Source organism: Hypanus sabinus, chromosome 4 (genome assembly GCF_030144855.1).
Source record: "Hypanus sabinus isolate sHypSab1 chromosome 4, sHypSab1.hap1, whole genome shotgun sequence".
Lineage (NCBI taxonomy): Eukaryota > Metazoa > Chordata > Chondrichthyes > Myliobatiformes > Dasyatidae > Hypanus > Hypanus sabinus.
Genome location: NC_082709.1, coordinates 57,773,273 through 57,787,409, shown reverse-complemented (window position 1 = coordinate 57,787,409; position 14,137 = coordinate 57,773,273). Strand labels below are relative to the sequence as shown.

Here is a 14,137-nt window from a genome sequence, read left to right as displayed (position 1 = left end):
AGATCTGGAACCTGGAAATTTTGTGAACTGGTACCTGCTAAGAAAACAGGCCTACACATTGTAGAGCGTTATAGGCGAATTCTTAGTAAATAAATCAGGGAGGGAAGTTTTGGATTAGGTTCCCAATGGTAAAGAATCCTCTGAAGTGTAACCCCCGTGAAACCATTTAGTGCCCATCGCAATCTTGTTAAAACATAACACGAGGTGGCGGGATCAGTACGTGTACTGTTATGAATCCTGTAACTGGAGAACTTACCAGCAAAGATAGAGAGGTCCGTTGAAGTCTGATGTCACCATTTTCAAACGTTTTTATTGATAAAGGGACACAAAAGTAGGGTTAACACATACATTCAGATAGTGCACATCGTCAACACTCAATCTAAAGCGCGGGTATAGTAATACTCATCATTAAGTGAGCTCTGCTGTTGTCTAGGGGTTAATAGTCATTCAGAAGTCTGCAGGCCTCAGCCCTTTGAAAATCACTGGGTTTAACGTTGGGGGACCGAGAGAGAGAGATTGGGGAAGAAGAGAAAGAACTTGCCAAGTCTTGATGAAGCGTCCGTGAAATCGAGGGAGCGTTGGTTTCCTCTCCCCGATGTTAGTTAAAAGCGGTTTTCTGTGATTCCAGCCACAAATTCCAATCCCGGAATCTAACGCACGTGGCTTCCTTCAGAATGGCTTCCCGCTGCTGCGGGAACACTCTCGTGTCTTCTTGGTGCGTCTGTGGGGGCTGTCCCCCTGAGACTCTCCTTTATACTTCCTCACGGGGTCGCAGGAGTCGTGATCAGGTTGGGATGATGCAATCTCTCTCTCAACCATCCCACCTTGCCCGAGGGCTTTTCACGTGGTCTCCATGAGACAATAGTCGCTGTCGTCTTATTCTGTATCCCGGGTGGGACGTGCAATTTGGCACGTCTCTCTCTCTCTCTCTCTCTCTCTCACTTCCTGGGTCTACTGACCCCCCCCCCCCCCAACGGGTGCTCTTGCGATTCTCACAAAGGAGGGGGCTGGGATCATAGCAAGACCAATAAAATTGATGAGTAGTTCACAGAGGTCCAATGAAATTGTACGATAAATCAAGCTCACTTTCACAATTAAATTATTGTAAATCAGTCATTTGTACTCACCCTCATCAACATGGAAAACACTCGAAGAAAAGCATATGATGCAGCTTTTAAGTTAAAGGCGATCAATAACTTTTCCTGGTAGGCTGCAGTATATATATTTTTTTACCAGTCGTTAGGAGATATTGGAATGTTGTTCGTGCACTGTTCAGTAAAAAAGTATACGCAACGTAATTTGTGTGTTACCGATACGTATGTATATTTAAAAGTAGCTGTGTTACAGGCACTGTTCCGAAAAAAAGCATTTGCAATATGTATTTGTTTATGTTACCATACGGATTTAATTAAAAGTTAAAAAATCCTCACGTGTAATATCTTTCTGTGTAAATATCTCATATTACAACGTGGGACACCTGCGGCTTAAAATCCGGTGTGGCCTGTACAAGTACAAAATTGATTTTCTTTCTAAAATTAGAGCGTGCGGCTTTTAATCAGGTGCGCTCTGTAGTCCAGAATCTACAGTACCTTGTGCAACTTGTTTTCTACAACTTCAACATCCAACTCCTGTGCTCAGTGTCTTGATTTTTGAAGGCTAATGTGCTAAAAGCTCACTTTACAGCTCTATCCACCTATTATGCCACTTTAAAGGAATTATGGATCTGCATTCCCAGGACCCTTTGTTCTGTTGCACACTTCAGTCGTGACCTCCCACGCACTTATTCTGGTTTGGCCATGTCTATCTAAATGATGGTAAGTCTTGTCCCATAGAATTCCCTTCAGTAACTTCCCTGCAACTGAAGTCAGGCTCAGTGGCCTGTAGTCTTTTGCCCTCTCCTTATTTCATTATTTGAGGAGGATAACAACATTTGCCACCCTCTGGTCTTCTGAAACTAGTCAAAATGCAAACAAGGGCTTTTTCAATTCACATTCTAGGATTTGCCCACCTTAATGTGCTTCAAGGCTGCAGATACCTCCGCCTTGTAATATGTATATGATCAAAGAACTCACTTCTTATTGTCCTAATTTCTTTGGCATCCATGATGTTCTCCTTAGTAAACAGCAAAAAGAAATGGGTATTAAAAATGTTAGGAACACACACAAAATGCCGATGGAGCGCAGCAGGCCAGGCAGCATCTATAGGAAGAAGTACAGTCGACGTTTCTGACTGAGACCCTTCGTCAGGACTAACAGTAAAAATGTCAGCTCTGTCCATGCATTGTTGGCCCTGAAAGTCTTTAAGTCTTGTCTCTCCCTCATCACCCTTTTACTACTAATATAATTGAAGAACCTCTTGGGCTTATCTTTAACTCTGCCCATCAAATCCACCTCACCCTCTTTTTGCCCTCTTGATATCTCTCTTAAGCCTGGTCTTAAACTTTTTATGTTTGTCAAGGGACTTATTTGCACTAAGCTGCCAAAGCACAATGTAAGCCTTTCCTTACCAGAGCCTTGATATCTCTCATTAGCCAGATTCACTTGCTTTAGCACATCCACCTTTCTACCTAATGGGAATTTGCTGCTCCTGGACTCTTGGTGTGACCCTTTTAAAAGCCTACCACTTTGCCTTTAAATAGGGTCATTCAGTTGACTTGAGCTAGATCCTGTTTAATGTTCTCACAGTTGTCTGTGCTTCAGTTCAGGACTTTACTATCTGTGGACCTTTTCAGTCTTTTTCTATACCTGTTTTAAAATTATGATTATTGTACTCAATTGCGTCTACAGTTGTAGACACAAAGCGAGCTCCAACTGCCACTTCAGTTACTTGGCCTGCTTTGTTTCTTATGAAGAGGTTCAGTATTGCTCCTACTTGAATATGTTGCTCTATATATTGCATGATCTTAGATTTTATCTAAATAAAATTTAAATTAAATGGTATATATTATCTATATCTACTTAAAACTAATTGCTATTCTTGCATTTTCTGAAGGCTGAGGAACAATGTTAAAGGGTGAGGAATTATATTTTGCAAAGGTGAAATGTGTAGCAATAAAAATACTTACAAACTGATCAATGATTATTGATACCCTTTTTAAAATTACAGTATCACATAACACAAATTTGCAGTTGTTAGAAGACTATTTGGCTTTACCGAAGTAAACAAAAGAAGTACCACTTTCATTGCCATACCGTATATTCCGGAGTATAAGCCGATCCCCATTTTCAAGGTTAAAAAAGTGACTTTTTCATGTTACCTTTGTATAAACCGACCCCTTTAGTAGAGGTTTTTTGATTTAACCAGAAAAAATCACAAGATCTCACATGCCGGTCGGTACTCAGCTTTGCCAGATCTGGAACCTGGAAATTTTGTGAACTGGTACCTGCTAAGAAAACAGGCCTACACATTGTAGAGCGTTATAGGCGAATTCTTAGTAAATAAATCAGGGAGGGAAGTTTTGGATTAGGTTCCCAATGGTAAAGAATCCTCTGAAGTGTAACCCCCGTGAAACCATTTAGTGCCCATCGCAATCTTGTTAAAACATAACACGAGGTGGCGGGATCAGTACGTGTACTGTTATGAATCCTGTAACTGGAGAACTTACCAGCAAAGATAGAGAGGTCCGTTGAAGTCTGATGTCACCATTTTCAAACGTTTTTATTGATAAAGGGACACAAAAGTAGGGTTAACACATACATTCAGATAGTGCACATCGTCAACACTCAATCTAAAGCGCGGGTATAGTAATACTCATCATTAAGTGAGCTCTGCTGTTGTCTAGGGGTTAATAGTCATTCAGAAGTCTGCAGGCCTCAGCCCTTTGAAAATCACTGGGTTTAACGTTGGGGGACCGAGAGAGAGAGATTGGGGAAGAAGAGAAAGAACTTGCCAAGTCTTGATGAAGCGTCCGTGAAATCGAGGGAGCGTTGGTTTCCTCTCCCCGATGTTAGTTAAAAGCGGTTTTCTGTGATTCCAGCCACAAATTCCAATCCCGGAATCTAACGCACGTGGCTTCCTTCAGAATGGCTTCCCGCTGCTGCGGGAACACTCTCGTGTCTTCTTGGTGCGTCTGTGGGGGCTGTCCCCCTGAGACTCTCCTTTATACTTCCTCACGGGGTCGCAGGAGTCGTGATCAGGTTGGGATGATGCAATCTCTCTCTCAACCATCCCACCTTGCCCGAGGGCTTTTCACGTGGTCTCCATGAGACAATAGTCGCTGTCGTCTTATTCTGTATCCCGGGTGGGACGTGCAATTTGGCACGTCTCTCTCTCTCTCTCTCTCTCTCTCACTTCCTGGGTCTACTGACCCCCCCCCCCCCCAACGGGTGCTCTTGCGATTCTCACAAAGGAGGGGGCTGGGATCATAGCAAGACCAATAAAATTGATGAGTAGTTCACAGAGGTCCAATGAAATTGTACGATAAATCAAGCTCACTTTCACAATTAAATTATTGTAAATCAGTCATTTGTACTCACCCTCATCAACATGGAAAACACTCGAAGAAAAGCATATGATGCAGCTTTTAAGTTAAAGGCGATCAATAACTTTTCCTGGTAGGCTGCAGTATATATATTTTTTTACCAGTCGTTAGGAGATATTGGAATGTTGTTCGTGCACTGTTCAGTAAAAAAGTATACGCAACGTAATTTGTGTGTTACCGATACGTATGTATATTTAAAAGTAGCTGTGTTACAGGCACTGTTCCGAAAAAAAGCATTTGCAATATGTATTTGTTTATGTTACCATACGGATTTAATTAAAAGTTAAAAAATCCTCACGTGTAATATCTTTCTGTGTAAATATCTCATATTACAACGTGGGACACCTGCGGCTTAAAATCCGGTGTGGCCTGTACAAGTACAAAATTGATTTTCTTTCTAAAATTAGAGCGTGCGGCTTTTAATCAGGTGCGCTCTGTAGTCCAGAATCTACAGTACCTTGTGCAACTTGTTTTCTACAACTTCAACATCCAACTCCTGTGCTCAGTGTCTTGATTTTTGAAGGCTAATGTGCTAAAAGCTCACTTTACAGCTCTATCCACCTATTATGCCACTTTAAAGGAATTATGGATCTGCATTCCCAGGACCCTTTGTTCTGTTGCACACTTCAGTCGTGACCTCCCACGCACTTATTCTGGTTTGGCCATGTCTATCTAAATGATGGTAAGTCTTGTCCCATAGAATTCCCTTCAGTAACTTCCCTGCAACTGAAGTCAGGCTCAGTGGCCTGTAGTCTTTTGCCCTCTCCTTATTTCATTATTTGAGGAGGATAACAACATTTGCCACCCTCTGGTCTTCTGAAACTAGTCAAAATGCAAACAAGGGCTTTTTCAATTCACATTCTAGGATTTGCCCACCTTAATGTGCTTCAAGGCTGCAGATACCTCCGCCTTGTAATATGTATATGATCAAAGAACTCACTTCTTATTGTCCTAATTTCTTTGGCATCCATGATGTTCTCCTTAGTAAACAGCAAAAAGAAATGGGTATTAAAAATGTTAGGAACACACACAAAATGCCGATGGAGCGCAGCAGGCCAGGCAGCATCTATAGGAAGAAGTACAGTCGACGTTTCTGACTGAGACCCTTCGTCAGGACTAACAGTAAAAATGTCAGCTCTGTCCATGCATTGTTGGCCCTGAAAGTCTTTAAGTCTTGTCTCTCCCTCATCACCCTTTTACTACTAATATAATTGAAGAACCTCTTGGGCTTATCTTTAACTCTGCCCATCAAATCCACCTCACCCTCTTTTTGCCCTCTTGATATCTCTCTTAAGCCTGGTCTTAAACTTTTTATGTTTGTCAAGGGACTTATTTGCACTAAGCTGCCAAAGCACAATGTAAGCCTTTCCTTACCAGAGCCTTGATATCTCTCATTAGCCAGATTCACTTGCTTTAGCACATCCACCTTTCTACCTAATGGGAATTTGCTGCTCCTGGACTCTTGGTGTGACCCTTTTAAAAGCCTACCACTTTGCCTTTAAATAGGGTCATTCAGTTGACTTGAGCTAGATCCTGTTTAATGTTCTCACAGTTGTCTGTGCTTCAGTTCAGGACTTTACTATCTGTGGACCTTTTCAGTCTTTTTCTATACCTGTTTTAAAATTATGATTATTGTACTCAATTGCGTCTACAGTTGTAGACACAAAGCGAGCTCCAACTGCCACTTCAGTTACTTGGCCTGCTTTGTTTCTTATGAAGAGGTTCAGTATTGCTCCTACTTGAATATGTTGCTCTATATATTGCATGATCTTAGATTTTATCTAAATAAAATTTAAATTAAATGGTATATATTATCTATATCTACTTAAAACTAATTGCTATTCTTGCATTTTCTGAAGGCTGAGGAACAATGTTAAAGGGTGAGGAATTATATTTTGCAAAGGTGAAATGTGTAGCAATAAAAATACTTACAAACTGATCAATGATTATTGATACCCTTTTTAAAATTACAGTATCACATAACACAAATTTGCAGTTGTTAGAAGACTATTTGGCTTTACCGAAGTAAACAAAAGAAGTACCACTTTCATTGCCATACCGTATATTCCGGAGTATAAGCCGATCCCCATTTTCAAGGTTAAAAAAGTGACTTTTTCATGTTACCTTTGTATAAACCGACCCCTTTAGTAGAGGTTTTTTGATTTAACCAGAAAAAATCACAAGATCTCACATGCCGGTCGGTACTCAGCTTTGCCAGATCTGGAACCTGGAAATTTTGTGAACTGGTACCTGCTAAGAAAACAGGCCTACACATTGTAGAGCGTTATAGGCGAATTCTTAGTAAATAAATCAGGGAGGGAAGTTTTGGATTAGGTTCCCAATGGTAAAGAATCCTCTGAAGTGTAACCCCCGTGAAACCATTTAGTGCCCATCGCAATCTTGTTAAAACATAACACGAGGTGGCGGGATCAGTACGTGTACTGTTATGAATCCTGTAACTGGAGAACTTACCAGCAAAGATAGAGAGGTCCGTTGAAGTCTGATGTCACCATTTTCAAACGTTTTTATTGATAAAGGGACACAAAAGTAGGGTTAACACATACATTCAGATAGTGCACATCGTCAACACTCAATCTAAAGCGCGGGTATAGTAATACTCATCATTAAGTGAGCTCTGCTGTTGTCTAGGGGTTAATAGTCATTCAGAAGTCTGCAGGCCTCAGCCCTTTGAAAATCACTGGGTTTAACGTTGGGGGACCGAGAGAGAGAGATTGGGGAAGAAGAGAAAGAACTTGCCAAGTCTTGATGAAGCGTCCGTGAAATCGAGGGAGCGTTGGTTTCCTCTCCCCGATGTTAGTTAAAAGCGGTTTTCTGTGATTCCAGCCACAAATTCCAATCCCGGAATCTAACGCACGTGGCTTCCTTCAGAATGGCTTCCCGCTGCTGTGGGATCACTCTCTCGTGTCTTCTTGGTGCGTCTGAGGGGGCTGTCCTCCTGAGACTCTCCTTTATACTTCCTCACGGAGTCGCAGGTGTCAATCAGGTTGGGATGATGCAATCTCTCTCTCTCAACCAGCCCACCTTGCCCGAGGGCTTTTCATGTGGTCTCCATGAGACAATAGTCGCTGTCATCTTATTCTGTATCCCGGGTGGGACGTGCAATTTGGCACATTTCTCTCTCTCTCTCTCTCTCTCCGACTGGGTCTCCCCCCCCCCCCCCCCCACCTCAACGGGTGCTCTTGCGATTCTCACAAAGGAGGGGGCCGGGATCATAACACCTCCCCTCTTAAAACGTTTTTACCAGCGGTTAAAACGGAGTGGTACACAGTCTTACAGGAGTTTTGAATCTAACACAATACACAAGTTTTTCTTTTCACAGAGTACTACCGTTATACATTCAAGTCGGTATCTAAATAGTTAACGATTACAGTGTCCCTTTCTTTAATATCTTAACATTGCGAACTGTACATCAGACTTCAATTCAATAACCACCTATTTATTTTTTTTCCTAAGCAACAAAACTAAGGAGGTGTGACCTTAGCTTAGGTGCATTTACAAAAGTTTACGCGAATACTAATCGTTTCAATCGTTTAACTTAACCGGCAGGTCTCCAAAGGGCTGCCTTTATTATTCACAGGCTTTGGCGCAAACCTGTTCAACCTGCCTGGCTGTCTAACAATGGCATCTCCATTAACCGTCGCCTCTTTTTCGGCGAGCCCCCCTGTGGGGAACGTGAGTAATTCTTCGTGATGAACTCCCGCCAGCCTCGTTCATCGGGGTTATTTTTGCAACACCATGCCCCAAACTTAGACCCTTTTCACCCAATTCTTCGATTTTACCCAGGTGGCTGGCCCTTTTATCAGTCCCCTTCAGGCTATTGGTGTTTGATTCGAACTCTTCGCTCAAGTAGCCTGTCGAAGGCAGCCTTTTCACACCCCATCCTGGCATAACAATAGAGTGGGGGCCCCCGCTATTCCCCAGCTCACTCTGTGAGTGATCTGCCAGGTTTAAGATTTCTTCCTTCGATTTGGAAACTACAGACTTTTTGTTTCCTTCGCTAACAATCCTCGCCCCCCCCCACCATTCTTAAATTCAGCGTTAACTTTGAACCCACCTTCGAGTACAAACACCAGGGAGCTCACACTTCCCCCAGTTACCAAGGTTAACCCTTTTCCCACTGAACCAAGTCCATCTGACCCACAAGGACGGCCGCCCCGTTCCACTGAATCAGATACCTCAGACTTCTTCTGAGCTCCGTTACCAGGTTCAGCACCTCGTGCATCCCCATCTCGGACACACTCAAACGGGACATTGGCCTCTTCCAGGCTTTCAACACCCGTACCTTTTTCACATTCTAACTTCCCCCGATCCTCCCAGTTACTCTCTGGGCAGCTCCCACCCGGGGAAGGCGCAACCCTGCGAGCTGAAACAACCTCCTCGGCCCTTTCAGCAGACCCCTTCGAGGCAAGGGTATCCTTTTCATCTAGGACTGCCCTCCTCTCATTATCGGGAACACCTTTAGAACTCTCAAGTTCTTCAAACAATTCTGCCACACCAGACAGATCATCCATGTCCAACTCTGGACCTTTTAACAGCTTTATCTGTTTCTCATCTTTATTTCTTACCTTTAGGACCTTTCTCTTACGCCCTTTCACTTTACTACTCTTCGTCTTACCACACTCTAAACCCTCATGGCACAGGGTCAGCAAAGACGTCTCAGCCAAATCAAACCTGGCCAGATTTAAACTGCTCTCATTCACAGCGCTCTCTCTCGACATGCTGCGAGTGACCGCGCCTGCGAGATAGTCCTTGGGCGCTAGGGACGGGGCCACCATACTCGTCGGTCGCCAGGTCGGCAGCATGGCTGACCAAACCTTACCCCCTGCTAAGTCGTTCTCCAGCAGGATGTCCACGTCAGCTCTCGGGAATTATGAGGGCAACCCCACTTCAACTCATCCATACACCAGCTCACAATCCAGAATGACCTTATATAAGGGCACCATTTCTATCCTTTTATTTATTCCTTCCACCTTTACCATGCCCGTTTCCCAACCAAATTCTAGTACCTTACAGCTAACCAGGGATAGTTCAGCGCCCGTATCCCTCCAGATTCGTACGGGAACTGGTGTGTCTCCCTCCGTCACAGACACGGTTCCGTGTTACAGACAACTCTCAGAGCCTTCTCGTACTCTGTCTACCCTCGGCTCTCTGGTCGATTTGCTGATTACCACGGCACACCTGATAGGGACTGCGGCTTTCCCTCTTCCTATCTCCTTTCTCGGAGCAAAGCATCAAGATGCAATGTGCCCCTCCTTTCCACAATTAAAACAGGTCAAACCCGGAACCCTCTGGCCGTCTTGCCTTTCTCCCTCTCTCTCCCTCTCTCTCTCAACCCTTTCTCTCTCTCTCTCTCTCTCAGCCGCTTCCAGCTCTTTTAACTTAATTTCACGTTCCAACTTCAATTTCTCCACCTCTAACTGAACCGTCCCACTTGATGGTACCTCTTCAGGGATATCTCCCAATACCTCAGCTTCAAACACCTTCTTCCCAATGTAATACTGAGTTATGGCCCTTCATACCTCCCGCTTTTTCATGGATGACCTCACTTCCGTGAGGTTCAACCCCTTCGCTAAATTTAACAAGTCTGATTTTGTGGCTGCCTCTAGCGCCCCCACTGTCGGGTTTTCCATAAATTCACCCACGTCCATCTTTGCTGGTTTCCCGTCTGGCTACCCGCATAACCAGATTCAAGTTTTTGATTTACAAGCCCGTTTCACTGGTCTCTCAATTTGGTGTCAAATCCCAAGACGAGAACCCCAACTGTTACGAATCCCGTAACTGGAGAACTTACCAGCAAAGATAGAGAGGTCCGTTGAAGTCTGATGTCACCATTTTCAACTTTTTTATTGATAAAGGGACACAAAAGTAGGGTTAATACATACATTCAGATAGTGCACATCGTCAACACTCAATCTAAAGCGCGGGTATAGTAATACTCATCATTAAGTGAGCTCTGCTGTTGTCTATGGGTTAATAGATTGTCCGTTGGAAATATAAAAGTCACTCAGAAAGTCTGCAGGCCTCAGCCCTTTGAAAATCGCTGGGTTTCACGTGGGGGGACCGAGAGAGAGAGATTGGGGAAGAAGAGAAAGAACTTGCCAAGTCTTGATGAAGCGTCCGTGAAATCGGGGGAGCGTTGGTTTCCTCTCCCTGATGTTAGTTAAAAGCGGTTTTCTGTGATTCCAGCCACAAATTCCAATCCCGGAATCTAACGCACGTGGCTTCCTTCAGAATGGCTTCCCGCTGCTGCGGGATCACTCTCTCGTGTCTTCTTGGTGCGTCTGAGGGGGCTGTCCCACTGAGACTCTCCTTTATACTTCCTCACGGAGTCGCAGGTGTCAGTCAGGTTGGGATGATGCAATCTCTCTCTCAACCAGCCCACCTTGCCTGAGGGCTTTTCACGTGGTCTCCATGAGACAATAGTCGCTGTCGTCTTATTCTGTATCCCGGGTGGGACGTGCAATTTGGCACATTTCTCTCTCTCTCTCCAACTGGGTCTACTGACCACCCCCCCCTCAACGGGTGCTCTTGTGATTCTCACAAAGGAGGGGGCCGGGATCATAACAGTACTCAGTATTGAGTTTGTGACCACCATGTACAAAAGATTAAAACAAATGCAATATGATGCTTGCTTCAAGCTGAAGGTTGTTGATTTTGCTAAAGGAATGAATAATTCTGCAGCTGCTAAGAAGTTTAGTGTAAATGAGAGAGAGTGGAGAAAGGCTGAGGACACGCTGAGGGAAATGCCAAAGACGAAATGTGCAAATCACGGGAAAACATGCCAGTGGCCAGAACTTTAAGAAAAGGTTATAGAGTGGGTGAATCACCAGTGACCATCTGGATTCATTGTTACGAGACAAATGATTCGAGTTCAAGTGTTGAAATGGGCTGAGAAACACCGTGAGGTCAGCATAAATTTAAAAGCTCCGTGAAGTTGGTGCAGCCGATTTATGAATAGATGTGATCTTGTGTTGAGCCAAAATCAAAGATTGCTTAGAAAATTCCTGCAGTGTGTTGTTTACATTCAAGAACGCTGCTGGATGGACGAAGCGAGTTGCTTGAAGTGGGCTAAAGAGGTGTGGAGTTGACGTCCCGAAGGTGTCAGGAAGGAAAAGTCACTACTTGTCTGGGACATGTTCAAAGCGCGCTTGTCAGGTGAGACAAAAGCAGCATTGAAAGCTGAAAAGATGGACATTGCAGACATCCCTGGTGGTTTGATGCTCGTGCTCCAGTCACTAGATGTGAGTTTAAACAAACCAAAGAACTCATGCGTCGACAGTGGAACCAATTTGACTCAAAAACAGCCAATAAATATGACCTGTCTTCCTTGTATCCGTTTTTCCGAAGTTGGCACCCTCTATAAGCCAACCCCCTAATTTTAGGACCAAAATTTAGGGCCAAATTCTTGGCTTATACACAGGAATTTACGGTAATTTGTCAAAGATATAATTAGTATATCAGATAGCATCTGTGGAGTGGAACACACAACTAATGTTTCAGGTCAATGACATTTTGTTGGAGCTATGAGAAGTTAAAGGCTATCAAATTAAAAGACGAAATGCTTGTTCACTACACATATTCATCTGAGCAACTGAGTTGAGATTTTACAAAATTATAACATTCCTACTTTTGAGTCTCAAAAAATAGTCATAATGGCAAATATTTCTGAAGTAGATTAAAGAATACACATACAGAAGATTTTTAATTGCTATCTGCTACTACAACTGTTATGGGTTTCCAATGCATATTAAGGGTGTTAAGCAATAAAACAATGGTGTTCCATTGTTTTGAAGTCCTGGAGAGGGAATGAACTTCAATAGCAACACAGAAGGATGCAGAAAAGTGCAGGACTATTCCACTGGTCCATCTTGGAACTTAAGAAAGTTTAGAGGATGATTAATTGTTGCATTAATACATTACTGAGAAACAAAGGTTGTGATGAAGAGAGTGTAGTTCAGAAGACAGCTCATGCTCCAGTTGTTTCATTCTCATGTTCAGATGCTCCAAGGAGAGATGAGTGTCCCCAGATGAAGTCCAGAGGGAGTTTTCTCTTGTGGTTCAAGCATTATTTGTTTTGGACCTGTAGATATCAAAAACTGAAAGGAACATTTTGAGTATGTTTTTCATAAGCTAGGGAAAACACTGCAACTGACATAAAACATTCTATTGGAGCAGGAATAGTTATTCAGCACCTTGACTCTGATCTGCTATTTGTTTAGAATGAGGCCGGTCTGTTCCCTAGTTCTACCATTTCAGAAACTCGTAAATGTTGAATAAATAGAATATGTAATTCAGATTTTACTTCATGGATATGCTTTGATCTGACTTGAAAGTATTTTTCTGATATAACTTGAAACTCTAAATCTGTACAGTAGTTATTCACTGTCCATTCTGTGCATTATTATCTTGGAATACAAATGGAAGAACACTTTAATGGTAAAATCTGAAGTTAAGTATCAAAAGAACACGATCATCTTGAGAACATTCAATCTTTCGATCTTATTCTATTGTTTAAATTGATTATAGATATTGATGTGTTAATTTCTTAACATGCATTACAAGAATTTGTGTTTCCACTTTTCAGCAGTTACTACACTTCAGAAGTACAGTATTGGCTTTGGAATATTGTGTTCTATAAAGGTAAGTTCTTTCTTTTTCTATCCTTTGATTCCCTTTTCTAGCAAAAATCTGTCTCTGTCTATTGTGAAATTTCCAATTAACTTAGCCTCACCAAAGTGCCACTCACAAGAAAAGGTTCATGCCAAATCTGCAAGATCATTCATTGATGGTAGATGGAAAATTTTATGGAATTTGGACGGCTTATTACAGGAAAAATATGAAACAATGGAAAAGATTCAGGGTGTGTTCAGTAGGATATTACCAAGGTTGAGAAGTTACAGAAATTGAGAAGTTTGTTCTTTTTCATGCAAATAAAAGAAATAGAAGCAGGAGTAAGCCATTTGGTTCTTCATGTCTGCCGCATCATTCAGTCATATCATGGATGATGTCACTTTCATCATCCCATCATCCTTTTATTCCCTCGATGCCTAAAATGTCCACTATTTTTTGTCATTTGAATATTATTTGTGATTGTGCATGCACAGTCCTCTTGGACAGAGAATTCCAATGAGCCATACCGCTCTGTGATAGAGGAAATGTCAAATTTTATCCATCCAGAAAATTCTGTACATTTCAGAGAGAAATATCAAAGAATATGAGGATGTACAGAAGGGGTTGTGATGGATAGAAAAAAGAACTAAATTAACATATCAAAGTAAAGTTTAATAATAACAAATTATTAAATTGCCTTTGCCTATCATTCTTCTAAACCATGGGTCCCCAACCTTTTTTTAATGCCATGGACCAATACAATTAAACAAGGGGTCCATGGACCCCAGGTTAGAATCTAAACCAAAGCCAGTGTAGGCTTAATTTGCTTAACCTGTCATTGAATATAAAACAGTACATATCAGGAACAGGTCCTTTGGCCCTTGCTTCTCTTCAGAACATGATGCCAATTTTAGCTGATATCTGTCTATATCCTTCATTTCCCTGGTTATTCATATTCCTGACTTCATATGACAAATCCACCTTCCCTAGAATTTATATGATGAACCTGGGTTTGCACATTCCAGC

General features: G+C 42.4%; 1 protein-coding gene across 4 annotated transcripts in view; it reads left to right on the top strand.

Annotated features, from left to right (window-relative positions):
• ube2f (ubiquitin-conjugating enzyme E2F (putative)) overlaps nt 1–14,137 on the top strand; it is a 180,663-nt gene that overhangs the window by 48,873 nt on the left and 117,653 nt on the right. Inside the window, exons 1-2 of one of the 4 annotated variants that reach the window (XM_059967149.1) lie at nt 11,572–11,656; nt 13,086–13,141. The exons of 1 other annotated variant lie outside the window; for it this stretch is intronic. The gene's annotated coding sequence lies outside the window, so the exon portion shown is untranslated. Of the gene's footprint in view, nt 1–11,571; nt 11,657–13,085; nt 13,142–14,137 lie in introns of those variants that run through there. 2 more of the 4 variants (XM_059967147.1, XM_059967146.1) reach the window with 2 other exon arrangements.